This window comes from Hordeum vulgare, chromosome 2H (genome assembly GCF_904849725.1).
Source record: "Hordeum vulgare subsp. vulgare chromosome 2H, MorexV3_pseudomolecules_assembly, whole genome shotgun sequence".
Classification (NCBI taxonomy): Eukaryota; Viridiplantae; Streptophyta; class Magnoliopsida; order Poales; family Poaceae; genus Hordeum; species Hordeum vulgare.
In genome coordinates, this window is record NC_058519.1 from 27238030 (window position 1) to 27261744 (window position 23715).

Consider the following 23715-nt stretch of genomic DNA (forward strand, 5'->3'; position numbering starts at 1 on the left):
ATGGGAGTCCTAAAGAAATATGTCTGTAACCGCGCTAGGCCAGAAGGAAGCATCTCCATGGGCCATCAAACAGAGGATGTCATTGGGTTTTGTGTTGACTTCATTCCTGACCTTAAGAAGATAGGTCTCCCTATTGGAATTATGCCCTAGAGGCAATAATAAATGTATAGTTATTATTATAATTCCTGTATCAAGATAATAGTTTATTATCCATGCTATAATTGTATTGAATGAAGACTCATTTACATGTGTGGATACATAGACGAAACACCGTCCCTAGCATGCCTCTAGTTGGCTAGCCAGTTGATCGATGATAGTCAGTGTCTTCTGATTATGAACAAGGTGTTGTTGCTTGATAACTGGATCACGTCATTGGGAGAATCACGTGATGGACTAGACCCAAACTAATAGACGTAGCATGTTGATCGTGTCATTTTGTTGCTACTGTTTTCTGCGTGTCAAGTATTTATTCCTATGACCATGAGATCATATAACTCACTGACACCGGAGGAATGCTTTGTGTGTATCAAACGTCGCAACGTAACTGGGTGACTATAAAGATGCTCTACAGGTATCTCCGAAGGTGTTAGTTGAGTTAGTATGGATCAAGACTGGGATTTGTCACTCCGTGTGACGGAGAGGTATCTCGGGGCCCACTCGGTAATACAACATCACACACAAGCCTTGCAAGCAATGTAACTTAGTGTAAGTTGCGGGATCTTGTATTACGGAACGAGTAAAGAGACTTGCCGGTAAACGAGGTTGAAATAGGTATACGGATACTGACGATCGAATCTCGGGCAAGTAACATACCGAAGGACAAAGGGAATGACATACGGGATTATACGAATCCTTGGCACTGAGGTTCAAACGATAAGATCTTCGTAGAATATGTAGGATCCAATATGGGCATCCAGGTCCCGCTGTTGGATATTGACCGAGGAGTCTCTCGGGTCATGTCTACATAGTTCTCGAACCCGCAGGGTCTGCACACTTAAGGTTCGACGTTGTTTTATGCGTATTTGAGTTATATGGTTGGTTACCGAATGTTGTTCGGAGTCCCGGATGAGATCACGGACGTCACGAGGGTTTCCGGAATAGTCCGGAAACGAAGATTGATATATAGGATGACCTCATTTGATTACCGGAAGGTTTTCGGAGTTATCGGGAATGTACCGGGAATGACGAATGGGTTCCGGGAGTTCACCGGAAGGGGGCAACCCACTCCGGGGAAGCCCATAGGCATTTGGGGGGTCACACCAGCCCTTAGTGGGCTGGTGGGACAGCCCACCAATGCCCTATGCGCCAAGAGAGAAAAAATCAAAGGAAAGAAAAAAAAAGGAAGAAGTGGGAAGGGGGAAGGACTCCCTCCCACCAAACCAAGTAGGACTCGGTTTGGGGGGGGAGAGTCCTCCCCCCTGGCTCGGCCGACCCCTTGGGGATCCCTTGGACCCCAAGGCAAGGTCCCCCTCCCTCCTCCTATATATATGGGGCTTTTAGGGCAGATTTGAGACGACTTTCTCACGGCTGCCCGACCACATACCTCCATAGTTTTTCCTCTAGATCGTGTTTCTGCGGAGCTCGGGCGGAGCCCTGCTGAGACAAGATCATCACCAACCTCCGGAGCGCCGTCACGCTGCCGGAGAACTCTTCTACCTCTCCGTCTCTCTTGCTGGATCAAGAAGGCCGAGATCATCGTCGAGCTGTACGTGTGCTGAACGCGGAGGTGCCGTCCGTTCGGTACTAGATCGTGGGATTGATCGCGGGATTGTTCGCGGGGCGGATCGAGGGACGTGAGGACGTTCCACTACATCAACCGCGTTCTCTAAACGCTTCTGCTGTACGATCTACAAGGGTACGTAGATCACTCATCCCCTCTCGTAGATGGACATCACCATGATAGGTCTTCGTGCGCGTAGGAAAATTTTTGTTTCCCATGCGACGTTCCCCAACAGTGGTATCAGAGCTAGGTTCATGCGTAGATGTCTTCTCGAGTAGAACACAAAAGGTTTTGTGGGCGGTGATGTGCGTTTTGCTGCCCTCCTTAGTCTTTTCTTGATTCCGCGGTATTGTTGGATTGAAGCGGCTTGGACCGACATTACTCGTACGCTTACGAGAGACTGGTTTCATCGTTACGAGTAACCCCCTTTGCTCAAAGATGACTGGCAAGTGACGGTTTCTCCAACTTTAGTTGAATCGGATTTGACCGAGGAGGTCCTTGGATGAGGTTAAATAGCAACTCATATATCTCCGTTGTGGTGTTTGCGTAAGTAAGATGCGATCCTACTAGATACCCTTGGTCACCACGTAAAACATGCAACAACAAAATTAGAGGACGTCTAACTTGTTTTTGCAGGGTATGATTGTGATGTGATATGGCCAATGATGTGATGTGATATATTGGATGTATGAGATGATCATGTTGTAATAGAAATATCGACTTGCACGTCGATGGTACGGCAACCGGCAGGAGCCATAGGGTTGTCTTTATACTAACATATGTGCTTGCAGATGCGTTTACTATTTTGCTAGGATGTAGCTTTAGTAGTGATAGCATAAGTAGCACGACAACCCCGATGGCGACACGTTGATGGAGATCATGATGATGGAGATCATGGTGTGGAGCCGGTGACAAGAAGATCGTGCCGGTGCTTTGGTGATGAAGATCAAGAAGCACGTAATGATGGCCATATCATGTCACTTATGAATTGCATGTGATGTTAATCCTTTTTGCACCTTATTTTGCTTAGAACGACGGTAGCATTATGAGGTGATCTCTCACTAAAATTTCAAGACGAAATTGTGTTCTCCCCGACTGTGCACCGTTGCTACAGTTCGTCGTTTCGAGACACCACGTGATGATCGGGTGTGATAGACTCAACGTTCACATACAACGGGTGCAAAACAGTTGCGCACGCGGAACACTCGGGTTAAGCTTGACGAGCCTAGCATGTGCAGACATGGCCTCGGAACACATGAGACCGAAAGGTCGATCATGAATCATATAGTTGATATGATTAGCATAGGGATGCTTACCACTGAAACTATTCTCAACTCACGTGATGATCGGACTTGGGATAGTGTAAGTGGATCATGAACCACTCAAATGACTAGAGAGATGTACTTTTTGAGTGGGAGTTTGGCATATAATTTGATTAAGTTGAACTCTAATTATCTTGAACATAGTCTAAGTCCACTTTGAATATATTTGTGTTGTAGATCATGGCTCACGCAAGTGTCATCCTCAATTTTAATACGTTCCTAGAGAAAGCTAAGTTGAAAGATGATGGAAGCAACTTTGTAGACTGGGCTCGTAATCTTAAGTTAATCTTACAAGCTGTAAAGAAGGATTATGTCCTTAATGCTGCGCTAGGAGATGAACCACCCGCTACGGCTGATCAGGATGTTAAGAATGCTTGGTTAGCGCGTAAGGAGGACTACTCAATAGTTCAATGTGCAGTCTTGTATGGCTTAGAACCGGGACTTCAACGTCGCTTTGAGCGTCATGGAGCATTTGAGATGTTCCAGGAGTTGAAGTTTATCTTTCAGAAGAACGCCCGAATCGAGAGGTATGAGACCTCCGATAAATTCTATGCTTGCAAGATGGAGGAAAACTCGTCTGTCAGTGAACATGTGCTCAAAATGTCTGGGTACTCAAACCGTCTGATTGAACTGGGGATTGAACTCCCGCAAGAAGCTATCACTGACAGAATCCTTCAATCACTGCCGCCAAGCTACAAAGGCTTTGTGTTGAACTACAACATGCAAGGGATGAACAAGTCTCCCGGCGAGTTGTTTGCGATGCTGAAAGTCGCAGAGTCTGAACTCCGTAAAGAGCATCAAGTGTTGATGGTGAGCAAGACCACTAGTTTCAAGAGAAACGGCAAAGGCAAGAAGGGCAATTCGAAGAAGAGCGGCAAGCCTGTTGCCAATCCGCCAAAGAAACCCAAGGCTGGACCTAAGCCTGAAACAGAGTGCTTCTATTGCAAGGGTATGGGTCACTGGAAGCGCAATTGCCCCAAGTATCTAACAGATAAGAAGGCGGGCAAAGAAAAATCAGGTATATTTGATATACATGTTATTGATGTGTACTTAACCGGCTCTCGTAGTAGTGCCTGGGTATTCGATACCGGTTCTGTTGCTCACATTTGCAACTCGAAGCAGGAACTGCGGAATAGACGAAGGCTGGCGAAAGACGAAGTGACGATGCGCGTAGGAAACGGTTCCAAGGTTGATGCAATCGCCGTCGGCACAGTGTCACTTCAACTACCATCGAGATTAGTGATGAACTTAAATCATTGTTATTTAGTGCCTGCGTTGAGCATGAACATTATATCTGGATCTTGTTTATTGCGAGACGGTTACTCTTTTAAGTCTGAGAATAATGGTTGTTCTATTTCTATGAGTAACATCTTTTATGGTCATGCACCGAATGTGAGAGGATTGTTCATATTGAATCTTGATGGAGATACGCATATACATAACATTGAGACCAAAAGAGTTAGAGTAAACAATGATAGCGCCATATTTTTGTGGCACTGCCGCTTGGGTCATATTGGTGTAAAGCGCATGAAGAAACTCCATGCTGATGGACTTTTGGAGTCACTTGACTTTGATTCACTTGACACGTGCGAACCATGCCTCATGGGCAAGATGACTAAGACTCCGTTCTCCGGAACAATGGAGCGTGCAAGTGACTTGTTGGAAATCATACATACCGATGTGTGTGGTCCAATGAGCGTGGAGGCACGCGGCGGATATCGTTATTTTCTCACCTTCACTGACGATTTAAGTAGATATGGTTATGTCTACTTAATGAAGCACAAGTCTGAAACGTTTGAAAAGTTCAAGCAATTTCAGAGTGAAGTAGAAAATCATCGTAACAAGAAGATCAAGTTCCTACGGTCTGATCGTGGGGGTGAATATCTGAGTTTCGAGTTTGGTACTCACTTAAGACAATGCGGAATTGTTTCGCAGTTAACACCGCCTGGAATACCACAGCGTAATGGTGTGTCCGAACGTCGTAATCGTACTTTGTTAGAGATGGTGCGATCTATGATGTCTCTTACTGATTTGTCGTTATCATTTTGGGGTTATGCATTAGAAACAGCTGCATTCACTTTAAATAGGGCACCATCAAAATCCGTTGAGACGACACCATACGAACTGTGGTATGGCAAAAGACCAAAGTTGTCGTTTCTTAAAGTTTGGGGATGTGATGCTTATGTCAAAAAGCTTCAGCCTGAAAAGCTGGAACCCAAAGCGGAAAAGTGCGTCTTCATAGGTTACCCAAAAGAGACAGTTGGGTACACCTTCTATCTCAAATCCGAGGGCAAAGTGTTTGTTGCTAAAAACGGAACTTTTCTCGAGAAGGAGTTTCTCTCGAGAGAATTGAGTGGGAGGAAGATAGAACTTGACGAGGTTGTCGAACCTCTCATCCCTCTGGATGGTGGCGCAGGGCAAGGGGAAACCTCTGTCATTGCGACGCCGGTTGAGGAGGAAGTTAATGATGATGATCATGAAACTCCAGTTCAAGTTTCTGTTGAACCACGCAGGTCGACGAGATCACGCGCTGCTCCAGAGTGGTACGGTAATCCCGTCTTATCAATCATGTTGTTAGACAACAATGAACCTGCAAATTATGAAGAAGAAATGGTGGGCCCAGATTCCAACAAATGGCTAGAAGCCATGAAATCCGAGATAGGATCCATGTATGAGAACAAAGTGTGGACTTTGGAGATGCTGCCTGAGGGCCGCAAGGCTATTCAGAACAAATGGATCTTTAAGAAGAAGATGGACGCTGACGGTAATGTGACCGTTTATAAAGCTCGACTTGTGGCAAAGGGTTTTTCACAAGTTCCAGGAATTGACTACGATGAGACTTTCTCTCCCGTAGCGATGCTTAAGTCCGTCAGAATCATGTTAGCAATAGCTGCATTTTTCGATTATGAAATCTGGCAGATGGATGTCAAAACGGCGTTCCTTAACGGTTTCCTTAAGGAAGAGTTGTATATGATGCAACCCGAAGGTTTTGTCGATCCTAAAAATGCTGACAAAGTGTGCAAGCTCCAGCGATCCATTTATGGACTGGTGCAAGCATCTCGGAGTTGGAACAAACGCTTTGATGAGGTGATCAAAGCATTTGGGTTTATACAAGTGGTTGGAGAATCTTGTATTTACAAGAAAGTGAGTGGGAGCTCTGTGGCGTTTCTAATATTATATGTGGATGACATATTACTGATTGGAAACAACGTAGAGCTTTTGGAGAGCATAAAAGGTTACTTGAATAAAAGTTTCTCTATGAAGGACCTAGGAGAAGTTGATTACATTCTAGGCATTAAGATCTATAGGGATAGATCAAAACGCCTGATAGAACTTTCACAAAGCACATACCTTGATAAAGTTTTGAAGAGGTTCAAAATGGAACAGTCCAAGAAAGGGTTCTTGCCAGTGTTACAAGGTACGAGATTGAGTAAGACTCAGTGCCCAGCAACTGATGAAGATAGAGAGCATATGCGCTCCGTCCCCTATGCTTCAGCCATAGGCTCTATCATGTATGCAATGCTGTGCACTAGACCGGATGTTAGCCTGGCCATAAGTATGGCAGGTAGGTTCTAGAGTAATCCAGGAGTGGATCACTGGACGGCGGTCAAGAATATCCTGAAGTACCTGAAAAGGACTAAGGAGATGTTTCTCGTGTATGGAGGTGACGAAGAGCTCGCCTTAAAAGGTTACGTCGATGCAAGCTTTGACACAGATCCGGACGACTCTAAATCGCAAACCGGATACGTATTTATTCTTAATGGGGGTGCAGTAAGCTGGTGCAGTTCCAAGCAAAGCGTCGTAGCAGATTCTACATGTGAAGCGGAGTACATGGCTGCCTCGGAGGCGGCTAAGGAGGGTGTCTGGATGAAGCAGTTCATGACGGATCTTGGAGTGGTGCCAAGTGCACTGGATCCAATAACCTTGTTCTGTGACAACACTGGTGCCATTGCCTTAGCAAAGGAACCAAGGTTTCACAAGAAGACCAGACACATCAAACGACGCTTCAACCTCATCCGCGACTACGTCGAGGAGGAGGACGTAAATATATGCAAAGTGCACACGGATCTGAATGTAGCAGACCCGCTGACTAAACCTCTTCCACGGCCAAAACATGATCGACACCAGAACTGTATGGGTGTTAGATTCATTACAATGTAATTCACATGGTGATGTGAGGGCTAGATTATTGACTCTAGTGCAAGTGGGAGACTGTTGGAATTATGCCCTAGAGGCAATAATAAATGTATAGTTATTATTATAATTCCTGTATCAAGATAATAGTTTATTATCCATGCTATAATTGTATTGAATGAAGACTCATTTACATGTGTGGATACATAGACGAAACACCGTCCCTAGCATGCCTCTAGTTGGCTAGCCAGTTGATCGATGATAGTCAGTGTCTTCTGATTATGAACAAGGTGTTGTTGCTTGATAACTGGATCACGTCATTGGGAGAATCACGTGATGGACTAGACCCAAACTAATAGACGTAGCATGTTGATCGTGTCATTTTGTTGCTACTGTTTTCTGCGTGTCAAGTATTTATTCCTATGACCATGAGATCATATAACTCACTGACACCGGAGGAATGCTTTCTGTGTATCAAACGTCGCAACGTAACTGGGTGACTATAAAGATGCTCTACAGGTATCTCCGAAGGTGTTAGTTGAGTTAGTATGGATCAAGACTGGGATTTGTCACTCCGTGTGACGGAGAGGTATCTCGGGGCCCACTCGGTAATACAACATCACACACAAGCCTTGCAAGCAATGTAACTTAGTGTAAGTTGCGGGATCTTGTATTACGGAACGAGTAAAGAGACTTGCCGGTAAACGAGGTTGAAATAGGTATACGGATACTGACGATCGAATCTCGGGCAAGTAACATACCGAAGGACAAAGGGAATGACATACGGGATTATACGAATCCTTGGCACTGAGGTTCAAACGATAAGATCTTCGTAGAATATGTAGGATCCAATATGGGCATCCAGGTCCCGCTGTTGGATATTGACCGAGGAGTCTCTCGGGTCATGTCTACATAGTTCTCGAACCCGCAGGGTCTGCACACTTAAGGTTCGACGTTGTTTTATGCGTATTTGAGTTATATGGTTGGTTACCGAATGTTGTTCGGAGTCCCGGATGAGATCACGGACGTCACGAGGGTTTCCGGAATAGTCCGGAAACGAAGATTGATATATAGGATGACCTCATTTGATTACCGGAAGGTTTTCGGAGTTACCGGGAATGTACCGGGAATGACGAATGGGTTCCGGGAGTTCACCGGAAGGGGGCAACCCACTCCGGGGAAGCCCATAGGCATTTGGGGGGTCACACCAGCCCTTAGTGGGCTGGTGGGACAGCCCACCAATGCCCTATGCGCCAAGAGAGAAAAAATCAAAGGAAACAAAAAAAAAAAGGAAGAAGTGGGAAGGGGGAAGGACTCCCTCCCACCAAACCAAGTAGGACTCGGTTTGGGGGGGGAGAGTCCTCCCCCCTGGCTCGGCCGACCCCTTGGGGATCCCTTGGACCCCAAGGCAAGGTCCCCCTCCCTCCTCCTATATATATGGGGCTTTTAGGGCAGATTTGAGACGACTTTCTCACGGCTGCCCGACCACATACCTCCATAGTTTTTCCTCTAGATCGTGTTTCTGCGGAGCTCGGGCGGAGCCCTGCTGAGACAAGATCATCACCAACCTCCGGAGCGCCGTCACGCTGCCGGAGAGCTCTTCTACCTCTCCGTCTCTCTTGCTGGATCAAGAAGGCCGAGATCATCGTCGAGCTGTACGTGTGCTGAACGCGGAGGTGCCGTCCGTTCGGTACTAGATCGTGGGACTGATCGCGGGATTGTTCGCGGGGAGGATCGAGGGACGTGAGGACGTTCCACTACATCAACCGCGTTCTCTAAACGCTTCTGCTGTACGATCTACAAGGGTACATAGATCACTCATCCCCTCTCGTAGATGGACATCACCATGATAGGTCTTCGTGCGCGTAGGAAAATTTTTGTTTCCCATGCGACGTTCCCCAACACTCCCTAAATCGCGGTATGAGGGGAGACTGACTGGAAAAGGCACGCTTGGAGGGGAGACAATAATATGCAGGGACGGATATTCTTGGTCTCAAGCACACTGCACGGTTCTACAGAACTCTACCTTGGTGACCCCTTATGTCGATGAACACAAGAACAGTCTGCGCTCCAAACACCCGGAGCAGTGCGACGACTGGATTACATGTGAACACATCAGGACTTTCATCAGTTGGTTGGAAACAAGTCTCAGAGATGAAAACACTATTTGTGATGAGTTGTACTCGTTGTCCAGGGGACCATCTTCGACTGTTACGATTTGGAAAGGATACGAGATAAATGGGAATACATATTACACGATCGCCCAAGATCAAAAGAGCACCAACCAAAACAGCGGTGTCCGCTTTGATGCAGCCACCGAGAGGGGAAAGGACACATATTATGGTTACATAGTGGACATATGGGAACTTGACTACGGAGTAGATTTTAAGGTCCCTTTGTTTGAGTGCAAATGGGTCAATCTGTCAGGAGGCGGGGTACAGGTAGACCCACAGTACGGAATGACAACACTGGATCTGAACAATCTTGGGTACACTGACGAACCGTTCGTCCTAGCCAATGATGTGGAACAGGTTATCTATGTGAAGGACATGTCTACCAAACCGAGAAAAAGAAAAAATAAGGAAGCGAATACATCATACGATGAGCCAAAGCGCCACATAGTTCTTTCAGGAAAAAGGGACAACATGGGAGTGGAGGGCAAGATAGACATGTCCGAAGATTATGAAAAGTTTCATGAAATTCCTCCCTTCAAAGTCAAGGCTGACCCAAGCATCCTGATAAATGATGAAGATTATCCATGGTTATGGCGCAATAAGGAAAGGACACAAGCGAAGAAAAAGTGAAGACTTTCTCCACAACTATTATGATGATACCATGCCAACTTTCAACCTTTTTGTAGTTCATTTGAAATGCATGTTGTAACACACAAGTTTCCGTATGAAATCCTGATACTTCGAAAGAGATTGTCCGTTTTGTACACGAAGTGCATCCAGTTTTTGTTGTAACCCTCTCAACTTTCTTGCATATGCTATGTGGATGAAATGAAGATACCATGCCAAAATAAAAGAGAGGCGCAATGCTCACCTGCACGTTGCTTAGCTTCAGGCCAACGTGCAGGTGAGCACTGCGCTTCTCCCTTCATCGTCTCTACACTCAAGGCTTATAAACCGCTGCGAGTGCCTCTCGCTTGGCGAGGTGGGACTAAAAAACAGCTGCAGAAAGAATCAACTAAAAAACTCTTTTACCGGTTCATGCCACGAACCGGTACTAAAAGGTGCTCGTGGGGCCCCAGCCTTAAAACCTGTACCAAATAAAATGCCTTTGTAACAGCCTTAGAACTGGTACTAAAGGAATCAACTAAAAAGCTTTTATAAACCTCTAGTATTATTGAAACTAAAATTATATAGAATTTTGTTACAAACTTTAATAGCAAAAATAATTATCATAAAAGAAAATAAATAAGTAATTAGAATTTTGTTCAAAACATTAAAAGCAAAAACAATTATCATAAAAGAAAATAAATAAGTAATTAGAATTTTGTTACAAACTTTAATCGCAAAAAGAATTATCGTAAAAGAAAATAAATAAGTAATTAGTAACAAAAAAGAAAGCAAAAAACAGGAATAAAATTTAAAAAAAGTGCCACCTACAGGGCCACCACGGCCTGCATACGACTAGAAACCCAGTACTAGGGCCAGGATGCAGGTCCGCAGTAGGCCCAATAGGCCCACAAGCACACAGAGTGATTTTAGGCCCGTAAGCGTGCATTAGAGGGCAGCTCGAAGCGGTTGGTTCGGCACGGCTTATAAACCACCCCGAGCCCCTCTCGGCTAGCAAGGTGGGACTAAACATAGCACCGCAACGCGCCAGCACACGCCCTTTGGTCCCGGTTGGTGCCACCAACCGGGACCAAAGGTCTCTGTTTCCCGCCCTTTAGGCTACTGAAAAGAGGCCTTTGGTCCCGGTTGATGCCACCAACCGGGACTAAAGGAGTGCATTGGTCCCGGTTGGTGTCATGAACCGGGACCAATGATCTGCCTATATAAGCAGCACTCGCGAAAATTTGGTTTAGTTCGTTCTTCCCCGTCGCCCGATGCCGCCAGGCTGCCCGTCCGTCTCCGCCTTGCCGTCGCCGTCGTCGCCCCGCGTCGCCCCGACGCCGTCGCCGCCCCCCGCCCCGCCCCCCGTGCCCCGCAACGCCGCCGGCCCCTGCCCGTCGCCGCCCCGGCCCACGCCGCACCTCACCGTCGACCGTCGCCGCGCCGCCCCGCCCCGCGCCGCACCTCGTCGTCGCCGTCGCCGTCGCCGTCCCCGACACCGTCGCCGTGAGCAAAACTTTTGCTAATTTAATTTGATGTTAGTAGTAGTTAATTTAGATGTGTAGTTAATTGAGTTAGATTTTTTTAGATTTTTTTGTTAGATTTTTTTGTAGTTCATAGATTTTTTTGTTAGATGTGTAGTTCATAGATTTTTCTGTTAGATATTTTTTCATATTGTGTTAGATTTTGTTTCTGTTAAAAAAAATTTTGGTGATATTATTGTTGAATATGCATGTTTGTATGTTCATATATATGCAAAGATCGAATATGTCAAATTTTTATGATTTTTTCTGTTCATAGAATTTTTATGATTTTTTTCTGTTGTAATTTTCTTCATAGAATTTTAATGATTTTTTTGTTCATAGTATTTTCTTTGTCAATTTATGTATATGTTCATATTGTGTATGTATAGGAAAATTGTGCATGATCAAAGTCATTTATGAATATGTTCATATTTAGAATAGAGGAAAAATAAAAAAAATAAGAAGAGAAAGTGTTTAATATAATTAGTTAGAAAAATAATAGAACTATAGTTAAACTAGTTTATTTTTAGTAAGTACTACTTTATTTTATTTATAGGAAGTGCTTCATATATAGTTGAACTAGCTAGTTGATTTAATAAACTACTTTATTTTACTATATATAGAAGTAGTTTGTTTTTAGTAAGTATTACTTTATTTATTTATAGTAAGTGCTTAGTAGTTGAACTAGTTGATTTAATTAATAAAACTACTTTATTTAACTATATATAGAAGTAGTTCCCGCATCAACGTCGACGATGCCTATCTTGCATCCTTGTCGTCGTCGACTCGGCGGTGGAGGCCTGCTTGATCAGGGCCATGTTCGGGACTGGGCTCCGTCGGGCTGGTATTGGGAGGTGCTACCTTCCGGGGGACGTAGGTTGGCGAGGAGGCAGCCCGTTGTTGACCCGATCCTTGTTTGGTGGCGGTCGCGTGGGCCAGTGACGGTGTCGAGGCTTCCGGACACCGCGGAGCTGGTACGTCACCGTGTCAGCAAGGAGGACGAGCACGTCCGTCGCTACATGGTTGCATTGGAGGGCAGGTTTGACAATACCTGGCAGGTTCTTCAGGGATCTCACTGGAGTTATGATCCTGTGATGGTTCCTTATCTTTGGGTGTCCACCGTCCGCGACGATACCCGTCGGGCGCTACGGTTCTAGCTGTATTAGTGATGCTATATGTATGACAAAAGATGATGTAGTTTTGCTTATAAATGAATGCATGCTAATTTGAATACTACTTTATTTTACGATTTGGTTTTGCTTATTGAATGCTCAAATTGGAAAAGTACTCCTACTTTGAATGCTAAAATTGGAGAGCACTATGCAGAAATCTAGGAGCCCCCTCCATCATCCACGTCGTCGCCCCCGTCACCGACCCCCTCCGACCTCGAGTCAGGGTCTATATTGGTTTATGCTATTTTACCTTAAAGAGGGTATTTAATTAGGTCCTACCTAATATTGATGATCATGTTACTGTAAATGTTGTATGACAATGTTGTAAAGGGCAGTAATTGGTCTCTTCAGCTGCTTTTCAGAGATGGAGTTCTTCACGATTATACTTGAGAAATCCTCCAGCAGGCAGGTGCTGCCGAACAATTTTGTGAAGATGTTGGACGGCCATCGGCCACAGAACATGAAGCTGAGGCAAGCCGACAACGGGCTTCGCAAGCTGTGGGACGTGGAGGTGGTGTTCGACACCGATGGAAGCATGTACCTAGATCGTGGATGGAAGCAGTTCGTCTGTGCCTACGACCTGCGGCACGGGTACTTCCTTGTCTTCAGGTACGACGGCAACGCCACGTTAGCCGTGAAGGTGTTCGACACGACTATGTGTCGGAGGCACTACCAGGATGACGACGATGCCAGTATGCTCTGTCTCTTCTTCCTCTCCATTAGGCTATGTCTCACACCCATTTTTAAAAAAACTTGTTTGCATTTGGCAAGGCAATGGGAGCAGGAGCAGCGAGTACTGACAATGTTGTAAAGGGTAGTAATTGTTCTCTTCTGCTGCTTTTCAGAGATGGAGTTCTTCACGATTATACTTGAGAAATCCTCCAGCAGGCAGGTGCTTCCGGACAATTTTGTGAAGATGTTCGACGGTCATCGGCCACAGAACATGAAGCTGAGGCAGGCCGGCAACGGGCTTCACAAGCTGTGGGACGTGGAGGTGGCGTTCGACACCGATGGAAGCATGTACCTAGATCGTGGCTGGAAGCAGTTCATCCGTGCCTACGACCTGCCGCACGGGTACTTCCTTGTCTTCAGGTACGACGACAACACCATGTTCGCCGTGAAGGTGTTCGACACGACTATGTGTCGGAGGCGCTACGAGGACGACGATGATGCCAGTACGCTCTGTCTCTTCTTCCTATCCATTAAGCTATGTCTCACACCCATTTTTAAAAAAACTTTTTTGCATTTGGCAAGGCAATGGGAGCAGGAGCAGCGAGTACTGCGACAGGTGCTATGTCTACGGCAGCAGCGACTCTGGCTATAGCAAAAGTAGCAGCGACTCTGGCTACAGCAAAAGTAGCACCGACGATGGCCTCGCGATGGTGATCCCACAGCTGGGCGACAGGGCCATGCCAATTCTGGTAGAGGAGTACATCCCGCAGCCTGTCCTGGAGCTTCGCCGCTCTAAGCGCATCAGGATGATGAAGGAGAAGGTGAAGAAGCAGGAGTGAAGATCTTAAGAACCTGATGGAGCTTTAATCTTTATAGTGTAAACCTTTTAAGTACGATAGTGTTGAACTGCTACTGCACTTTTAAGTATAATGGTGGTGTTCCTGGTGAAATTTTGTGCATGCTCATGGATGCTCATTGATGAAAGATAAAATTATTTCTTGTTGTGCTTGCTCATGGATGCTCCATGGTTGGTGTATATAACAACCTAAATTAACCCCTAAACCAGCTCCTTTCAAAAAAAACTCAACTTCAGCCAGGTGTTGACGCGTGGATGCCTTTTGGTCCCGGTTGGTGTCACCAACCGGGACTAAAGGCCCCCCTGCCTGGCCTCGCCGCAGCGGCCACGTGGAGGCCCATCTGTCCCGGTTGGTGTAAGAACCGGGACTAAAGTCCGAGGGCATTAGTAACGACCTTTTAGTCCCGGTTCCAAAATCGGGACAGAAGGCCATTACGAACCGGGACAAAAGGCCCTTTTTCTACTAGTGTGAATAAAAATATAGCCCTAAGTAACGTTACCGATGGATTGAAGACGAGAGAGGGGATGCCTTCCCGGGGCATCCCCAAGCTTAGGCTTTTACGACATCCTTGAATCTCTTGGGGTGCATTGGGCATCCCCAAGCTTGAGCTCTTGCCACTCTTTATCTCTTTGTCCATAAGAACTTCACCCAAAACTTGAAAACTTCACAACACGAAACTTAAACAGAAACTCGTGATAACATTAGTATGAGAAAGCAAACCACCACTTCTTTAGGTACTGTAGCAAACTTAAATTCTACTTATTCTGATGTTGGGTTACTGTATTTTCAATCTTCCATGGCTAATACCCTCCGATACTATCCATAGTTTCATCAAAATAAGCAACCAACACAACCAAAATAGAATCTATTAACAGCAGACCAGTCTGTAGCAATCTGTATATTTCGTATACCTCTGGTACTTCAAAAAATCTTACAAATTACGACAGTCTTCAGAAATTGCATACAAATCCTCAGCAAGAAGAATCAACTCAAAAGCTCTTACAGAATAAAAATGAAAATTCTTTTCGTGAGCAGAAAGTTTCTGTATTTTTCCAGCATGATCAAACAATCATCACCAAGACTAATCATAACGGTTTTGCTTGGCACAAACACAAAAATAAACACAAAAGACACAATCATAACAGAATTATGATGGTGTTGAGAAAACAAAACAGAAAGCAAAAAGCAAAGAAAAAATTATTCATTGGGTTGCCTCCCAACAAGCGCTATCGTTTAACGCCCTTAGCTAGGCATTGATTTCAATGATGCTCACATAAAAGGTAGGGATTTAAACACAACGAGAGCATCATGGAGCAAATGGCTAGCACATTTGAGTCTAACCCACTTCCTATGCATAGGGATTTTGTGATCAAACAATTTATTGGAGCAAGAATCAACTAGCATAGGAAGGCAAAACAAGCATAGCTTCAAAAATTTCAACACATGGAGAGGAAGCTTGATACTATTGCAATAAGTAGAAGCATATGATCCTCTCTCATAGTAATTTTCAGTAGCATCATGAATGAATTCAAAAATATAACCAGCACCTAAAGCATTCTTTTCATGATCTACAAGCATAGAAATTTTACTACTCTCCACATAAGGAAATCTATTCTCAAGAATAGTAGTGGGAGTATCGTAAAAGACTTGAGCACTACAAATTGTGTCCACAATGTAAAAGCAGGATTTAGCAAAGGGGTTCTCGAGAGTATGACAAGTTTTATAATCCCTCTTCTTCAAAGCATAAGTATCCTCACAAGAATCATCATAGATAGGGGGCATGCTTTCATCAAAATGATTTTGATCATTCAATGTAGAAGAACTAAAAAGATCATCTTTATCAAATATAGCATCCCCAAGCTTGTGGCTTTGCATATCATTAGCATCATGGGTATTCAAAGAATTCGTGCTAACAACATTGCAATCATGCTCATCATTCACATATTCTATGCGAAGCATTCTATGTAATTCTTCTTTCAGCACTTGAGCAAAATTTTCCTTCCCATCATGCTCACGAAAGACACTGAAAAGATGGAGCATATGAGGCATCCTCAATTCCATTTTTTTTGTAGTTTTCTAGCGAAAGAACAAGAAACAAAAAGATTCGATTGCAAGATCTAAAGATATACCTTCAAGCGCTAACCTCCCCAGCAACGGCGCCAGAAAAGAGCTTGATGTCTACTACGCAACCTTCTCCTTGTAGACGTTGTTGGGCCTCCAAGCGCAGAGGTTTGTAGGACAGTAGCAATTTTCCCTCAAGTAGGTGACCTAAGGTTTATCAATCCGTGGAGGCATAGGATGAAGATGGTCTCTCTCAAGCAACCCTGCAACCAAATAACAAAGAGTCTCTTGTGTCCCCAACACATCCAATACAATGGTAAATTGTATAGGTGCTTGTGACTCCCTCGTGGCCCATCTGGCCTTCTCCCAAAGCTTCGGGGGTCTCTTTTGGTCCAAAAAAATCATCGTAAAGTTTCATTCCATTTGGACTCCGTCTGAAAATGGGCCAAAAACACGGAAAAAACAGAAACTGGCACTTGGCACTGAGTTAATAGGTTAGTCCCAAAAAAGATATAAAATAGCATATTCATGCATATAAAACATCCAAAGTTGACAAGATAATAGCATGGAACCATCCAAAATTATAGATACGTTGGAGACGTATCAATCGCCAAACAGGAGGTGAGATTATACTCTTGAGTATTAGCAGCTGAATGTGTCAGATTCAACCACACCTGAAAGATTAGTATCTACAAGCAAAGTAGTAATAGCAAAGTAGTATGATAACAACGGTGTCAGAAACGATCTGTTGACGGCAGACTATTCCTAACTGTCGTATCAATGGCGCCAAGTTGCCCCGTTGACGGAAATTGTCTGTTCCCGTCAACGACCAGCGAATCAAAATTCTAGCAGGTAGCAGCAGTATAACGAGTAATAGCAGTGGCAAGGAACAACAGTAGTGACAGCAGTAGCAACAGTAGCAAGCGACAGCAGTAGCAACAGTAGCAGCAGAGCAAAACTAGTAACGGCAGCAGTAGGACAAACTCGTAGGCAATGGGTCGGTGATTTGTTTGGATGATATTCATCATGCAACAGTTATAACATGGAGAGATATGTGGCTAGCTCCCGTTCGTCAATGTGATGTAGGCATGCATTCCGTGTGTCGTCATACGTGCTTAGGGAAAAGAACTTGCATGACATCTATTGTCCATCCCTCCCGTGGCAGCGGGGTCCAAAAGGAAACTACGGGTTATTAAGGTTCTCCTTTTAATAAAGAACCGGACCAACGCATTAACACTCGGTGAATACATGAACTCCTCATACTATGGTCATCTCCGGGAGTGGTTCCGGCTATTGTCACTCCGGGGTTGCCGGGTCATAACACATAGTAGGTGACTACAACTTGCAAGATAGGATCAAGAACACACATATATTGGCGACAACATAATAGGTTTAGATCTGAAATCATGGCACTCGGTCCCTAGTGACAAGCATTAAGCATGGCAAAGTAGTAGCAACATCAATCTCAGAACATAGTGGATACTAGGGATCAATCCCCGTCAAAACTAACTCGATTACATGATAGATCTCATCCTACTCATCACCGCCCAGCGAGCCTACAAATAGATTACTCACGAACGACGAAGAGCTTCATGGAATTGAAGAGGGAAGAAGGTTGATGATGACGATGGCGACGATTTCCCCTCTCTGGAGCCCAAAACGGACTCCAGATCTGCCCTCCAGATGAAGAACGGGTTGTGGCGGCGCCTCCGTATAGCAAACACGACGAAATCTTCTCTCTTGATTTTTTTTCTGGGACGAAAGTGAACTTATAGAGCTGAGATTGGGGGCGGCAGGGCCACGTGGGCCCCACAAGCTTGCCATCCGCCACCAGGGGTGGCCGCTATACGGCTTGTGGCCCACTGGCCCACCTCCTCCGGTGGATCTTTGTGCAGGTAGTTTTCATATTTTCCAAAAATATTCTCCATAAATTTTCAGGACGTTCTAAGAACTTCTCTACTTATTTTTTCTGGGACGAAAGGCAACTTATAGAGTTGTAGTTGGGGGCGGCAGGTGCCTGTGGGCCCCACAAGCCTGCCCACCGCCACCAGGGGGTGGTGGCGGAGCAGGGGCTTGTGGCCCACTGGCCCACCCCCTGAGGTGGAACTTGGTGCAGATATTTTTGATATTTTCCAAAACTGCTCCCCGTAAATTTTCAGGACGTTTGGAGTACTTTGATTTCTGCACAAAAATAACACCAAGGCAATTCTGCTGAAAACAACGTCAGTCCAGGTTAGTTCCATTCAAATCATGCAAATTAGAGTCCAAAACAAGGGCAAAAGAGTTTGGAGAAGTAGGTACGATGGAGACGTATCAGGCCACCAGCCCCGAGGGGCCACGTGGGCGAAAAGTGGATGTGAACCAGCCCCTAGGTGGGCTGGTGCGCCACCCACCAAGGCCCAAGGCGCACACGGGGGCAAGGTTGGCCAAACCCTAGGCGTGGGGGCTACCTTGAGTGGCAAGCCACCCCCTAGGGTCCATCCCCTCCTCCATCTTCGCCGCCGCACGTCCTAGGGTTTCCCTAGGGGTGCCGCACCCCCTCTCCCTCCCTCCTATATATAGTGGAGGGTTTGGGAGGGTTGCACACACCTGAAACACCACCTCTTGGCGCAGCCCTACCTCTCCCTCTTCTCCTCCTCCGAGGTGCTTGGTGAAGCCCTGCCGGAGAACTGCATAGCTCCACCGTCACCATGTTGTCATGCTGCCGGAGCTCTTCCTCAACGTCTCCTCTCTCCTTGTTGGATCAAGTTGAAGAAGACGTCACCGGGCTGCACGTGTGTTGAACGCGGAGGCGTTGTTGTTCGGCACTTAGGTCGGAATCTTCCGTGATCTGAATCGCTACGAGTACGACTCCATCAACCGCATTCATAGTAACGTTTCCGCTTAGCGATCTTCAAATGTATGAAGATTCTCTATAACCTCTCTCGTTGCTGGTTTCTCTTAGATAGATCTTGGTATAACGTAGGAATTTTTTTGAATTACTACTACGTTACCCAACACTATGGAGGTGGGGTGGAGATGGTGATTGCTTTACAAGTTGGCAATGAAGGGATATCGCGTGACCTCTTATAACTCAAGTTGGCTTGCGTCACAAGTACTCCCTCCGTCCCAAAATAAGTATATCGTAAAATACTACTCCCTCCGTCCGGAAATACTTGTCATAGGAATAGATGTATCTAGATGTATTTTAATTCTAGATACATCTACTTTTATACCTTTGTGAGACAAATAATTCCGAACAAAGGGAGTATATTTTAATAGATTTTAAAGTTCATGAATCAAAAAAATTACGAATGTAGAATAATATTATTTGTTAGAAAAACTTCTAAAGTTCAAAATGTATTCATGGATTTTAAATGTACGGACAGGCACATTTAGCTCTGGAGACCGGGTACGGTCGGGATTGCGGGTTCACTTCCACATGAGAAACAAATTTTACACTCTCTTTGGAAAAATACCTTTTTTACAATGTAAATAAGATGTGTATTCAGAAAGTTGTTCAAGAATTTATATAAGATTGATGTTTTTCAGAACAGTTCATGAATTAAAAAAATCTAACAAAATCCATGATAAAAAAACATGAATTTGAAAAAAAATGCAAACTTCACAAAGTTAATGAATTTAAATTTTTATGAGAAATATGCAGAAAATGTTCCAAATAAAAATTATTCATGAATATTTAAAATTTGAAAGGATTTAAAAATGCTCATGAATTTTAAAAGTGTTCAAGCATTTCAAAAAACTTTCATGAATAAAAAATAAAAAATAAAAACTTGACAAGACAGAAATGAAAAACGAAAAAAAGCAAAGAAGATACACAAAAGAAAAAACAACTAGGCACAATCTTCCCAAAACTAGGAAAACCAGTTCGGTCACATCGATTGGCCCATTAGTGGGAGAGGTCCGTGTTTTGTAGGAAGAAGCTATTGCTCCACTAGGCGTGAAATGGGAAATTTAGTTGATCCTGGTGGGTTCTAACTTTGATTTTCTTTTTCAGTTGTTTTCTTTGGAAGGGCCCAAGCACATATATTAGATAATGTGCCCTTACAGGATCAGCCTTACAAAAGTATGGAAGTGTTCATGACCCATGATGAAATCAGTATCATCTTTCTTCTGCATTCATAGAGGTCGCCATGAGCAAAGCTCAATGCCGCATCTAGGCATTCATCTTACCGGGGCAGCCTTGTTAAAACCAAGGACTTTGAAGAAGCAGTGGCATGGAAGTCATAGATGCACACTAGAAGACATTGTCAACCAAGATCTTGATATATCGTCATCTTGGCGAAGCTAGCACCAAGTTGTGTCGGAAGATAATCCCTACTCCGACTAGAACGAGGAGGGGACACATTCCTCACAAGCTCCGTGATGGATCCACATATGGCAAAGCTTCATTGGACAAAGAGTCACGAAAGAAAATCAAACCATGACCCTCCGCACAATGTTGATGTCTTGAGCAACACATAATCACGTCAGACCGAACACCTTTGTGGCCGCCGGGATGTCCTATACTCCCGTAGTCTACCTATTTCATGTCTGTGAACTCTAGCGACCGGAAGTGGAAGCATGGAATTGAGCATCGAGTGGACAGGAGCAGGCGCGGAATCTACTTCAATGCCACTTACAGATCGATTCTACAAATAGAATCATCAATTTCCGAAAATAAAGGAGTGGAGAATCAGGCGATGGTGGCTCAGGGATGAATTTTTTTATTTCATAATCATTTCTAATTTTATTTTTCTAAAGGATAAAGAACCTATATTATTATAGGAGTTCTGTGATTAATCGTTCGCTATGTCGGTATCTATACGTGTTTATTAAATGTATAAGTATAAAACCCCTCTTTCTCTAATTTAGAATTAGAAGGAATTCCACTAACAACATAATATAATTAACTCGATTTGTTAGAACAGCTTCCATTGAGTCTTTGCACCTATCCTTTTTCTTTGTATTCTAGTTCGAGAATCCCATTCTCAAAACACGGATTTGGCTCAGGATTGCCCTTTTTTATTTCCAGGGTTTCTCTGAGTGTGGAAGTTACCACTTTCGTCTAGGGATGCCTAACCGCCGCACCGGTCATTCGAGGGGGGCATTGCAAGGTGGGTAGTTTATCCGGGGCTTCATGTGTTGATCGGACAGAGTGGCAATGCCGGTTCACGTTTGTAGGTGGAACGGACAATCTCTTTTGTCAGAGTGATACTAGTAAACATGCCCGTGCAATGCACGTCTTGATCAAACCAGTCCATTAAATTTAATATGAGTATTGAATTCTGAATTCATATTCTAGAAATTTAAAAAAAAATGATAGAATACTATAGCATAATTATCTCTACCTCTCGAAAGGTCAAGTTTAATACAGACCCCATTACTCATCATTTTACTATGTTATGTGAGGTTCAATCAGACCAAAAATAAATCTAACCCATTTAGAAATCACAAGACTATACTAAAGATTTCAGGATGTCTAATTTCTTGTGTTCACTTGAAAGGACTTATAATTTGTATAGGCATTGTCCAAGTGAACATGGCAAGGATGCAAACTTCAAATAAAAATATACAAAAATAGAAGTCTTGGAACAAATAAATTTGTTCCCTCAAGGGCTAAGGTAAAAGAAAAATTGAGGGAACATGAAAGAACGGATCTAAAGTGGACATCATATTGAATTAATGTGAAGATAGCAATCGGAATTTAACTTTCAGTTTTAAAAATTATAAACTATGTAATCTGAAACATGTAAACTATGCAAATATAAAAGGTGTTTGTTCTGTAGAGCGATCGAAATGGCGGCGGTAAATATTTTTTAATGGCAACAAACATTGCTTCACACATAATGTACATTGTATACATCAGGAAGATTTTTAGATACATTTGCACAGCTTTAAATACATAATTTACAAGTTTTAAATAATGTATACCTTTTTCAAAGTAGGTTTCACCGTTTTCCTATACACCGGGAACATTGTTTTATACATGATCAACCTTTTCTTATGTAAAGCTGTTATATAATATATGTATATTTAGAATATTTGGAAGCATAAACGAAACTAAAATAAAAACCAGAACATGGAAACTAAGTACGTTCAAATAAACAGAAACAAAAAAGAGGCTGTGGCCTTAGCATGCTTGGTCGGACCAGTCACCCGCCCACCTAAGCTAGGCAGTCTTAAGTCTGACAGTAAGCGAGACATATATGTGCTAAGCTATTTATTTACTACCCCTTCCGTCCAGAAATACAAACATTTTTTTAAAATAATCTTGAATAGTTTTTCCAGACGAAGGGAATATAACATAAGGCATACTGTAGCCCCATGGTTCAAAGAATTGTGAATATTTTTTGAATTGGTGAACTTCTCTTGAAATTTGGGACATTTTTACAAATTTTTGAATATTTTATAATGATAGAAACATTTTTTGAAACTTCCCGAAGAAATGTTTGAACAAGGGCATTTTTCAAAATTTCAGAACAATTTTTACAACCTGAACAGTTTCCGAAATTACATTTTTATCTGAACAAATTTTAGAAACACAACCAATTTTTGAATAATCCCAAATAGTTTTCGAATGATTCAATAAAAAACGGATCATTTTATGAAAATTCCAAACAATATTTGTAATTTATGTACACTTATTAAAAACATAAAATAAAAAAGTAAATGAGAACAAAAATAGGTATAAAATCAAATATGAAAAAGTTAATGAAAAAATATACCTAAACCGGAGTGAAAGCTTCGAAAAAGTTCCTAAAACTAGGAAAATGTGTAGTAAGTATTGGGCCACCATGAGTGCGCCGCATGTGCGAAACGGCGACAATTTGTCACAGTAAGAGACGAAAACGAATTGTTGTTAGTCCCCCCTTTCTGCGGCTTACTGTCCTATAGCGCCTGAAGGGTGATTGTATGGGCCGGTTCATTCGGCTCTCAAGATTGGCTCCGACCGAGAACATCGTCTGGCCACTGTTGCGTGTTCCATTCCACAAGAAAATCTTTACTAATTAGCATATTTATCTATGCATCAATGATGATAGATGCATTTGTCATTGTTTCATCTAGGTCGTCAATTTAGCCTATCAATTGTAAATTTGGTTTTTTACTTGAATACATATGAATGTGCATAACATTTACTCTAATTTTTAAATATAAGTTTTTTTAAAAAACACTAAAAGACTACATATGAAACCAAAATAAATAAATTTATGCTTTAAAATATGTCTATATACATCTATATAAAACTCTAAAAAACTTATATTTAAGAACGGATAGAGTATTAAAGAAGGTGGACAAGGTAATTCCATGCGCAAACCTGACTCAACTGAGAGGGTGCTTGGATCCAAGGGACTAAAACTAGTCTGACTAAAACTAGTCTCTTTAAGAGGCTAAAGTTCCAAGCACCCCTGACTAAAGAGAGGCTAAAACTAGTCTTGAGGCTAAAATCTTTTAGTCAAGGGTACCCCTACTAAAATGTGCATTAGTCCTCTCT